The sequence below is a fragment of the Brassica oleracea genome, chromosome C5 (genome assembly GCF_000695525.1).
Source record: "Brassica oleracea var. oleracea cultivar TO1000 chromosome C5, BOL, whole genome shotgun sequence".
NCBI lineage: Eukaryota > Viridiplantae > Streptophyta > Magnoliopsida > Brassicales > Brassicaceae > Brassica > Brassica oleracea.
In genome coordinates, this window is record NC_027752.1 from 9,485,884 (window position 1) to 9,487,407 (window position 1,524).

Here is a 1,524-nt window from a genome sequence, read left to right on the forward strand (position 1 = left end):
TATTACTTAATACACACAACTTACACAACTAAACAGGTGAAAAAATATTCAGAAACAAAAGGTACTCTCAGCAACCTTAATAATTTATGTAATCTCAACAGTACAAGTAACAAATTAAAAAGACAAACAAACAATAAGTCTCAGTGACACAGCAAGCAACAACACAAACTATATCAATCACATTACTAACACAATTTAGTCCTTTATGAGTGGAGAACAGTGCATACATAGTACATCATCACAACTTCAACCCTATAACAATAAAAAACTTAAAAAACAATGATCAACCCAAAACGGAAAATTCACAGCTACAATAACCCTAACAAATATTGAGATGAAACAAGAAATATGTCTACAACTCCACGCTTGCGCGGAGGCAATGCCCCTAGTTTTATTAAATGCGGAGAATGATTCTTTCACAATCTTTTAAAAAGTATTTTTGTGAAAAAATGTTTAAAAGTTATGAACATTATGATAAACATCCAATATGATTTAAATTTAATGAGAATTAGGAATATTCTTAAATTTTAGAATATCCATCAGTTAATTCTAGTTGTTGATAGATAAATAAAATTTTAGTATTTGAGTTATATTAGACTTAGAAGAATGGATAAAACAACATTTTCTTTTACAAAATTCAAAAGGATGCATATTTAGAATAATAAATATTGGTAAACTTATGCATTTTTAAAGTTTCATCATTCAAATTAAAATTGTAAAAAGACAATTCAATATATGTACTCTGCTAAAACGAAAATGAAAGAATATAGATGATAGCCACTAATAGAATTGATGGAATGAATTCGAGTGGAACATTTTTTAGTGGAAAAATTAAAGAGGATAGAGAAATAGATTCATTCCTCTGATTCTCATGCAAAATACTACTATTAAAAACTTTAATGTAAGTCGTTTTAGAACTGTGCACATATATTAAGAAAATTATTAATTTTTTATATTTTCTAGACAAAACATCATTAATTATTTACTTAACCACAAATCAACCGATAACAAAATAGAATGTATATTATCATTGGTCATATAACATTAAGTGTTAATAAATTTTACATAAAAAACCGAAAACGTCATATAATTTGGAACATAAATTTTTTTCTAAATTATATTAAAAACGGAGGGAGTACACTTTTACATAAATTGTACATTCATTTTTTTTTTGACAAAAAAAAAGTTCATTCTTTCAATTTTAATGGAGGAATGAGTTTAATGATTTTTTTCATACCTTTCAACCACTACAAGAAAACAACGGTATTCTGAAGGACATTCCGACGGAAAATGAAATCCTCGGAATATACCGACGGAATTCCGAGGAAATATCAATCCGTCGGAATATTCTTATGAAATACCGAGGAAAGTTGTATTACTCGGAAAAAAACCGATGAATTCCGAGGATATATTATAGCTGTTAGATAGCCGTTGGGGGATTTTAAAAATTCCGAGGAAATTCCGACGAACTAGCCGTTGGCGTTGGAATTCCGACGGAATTTCCTCGGTCTGTCGGCAGGATTT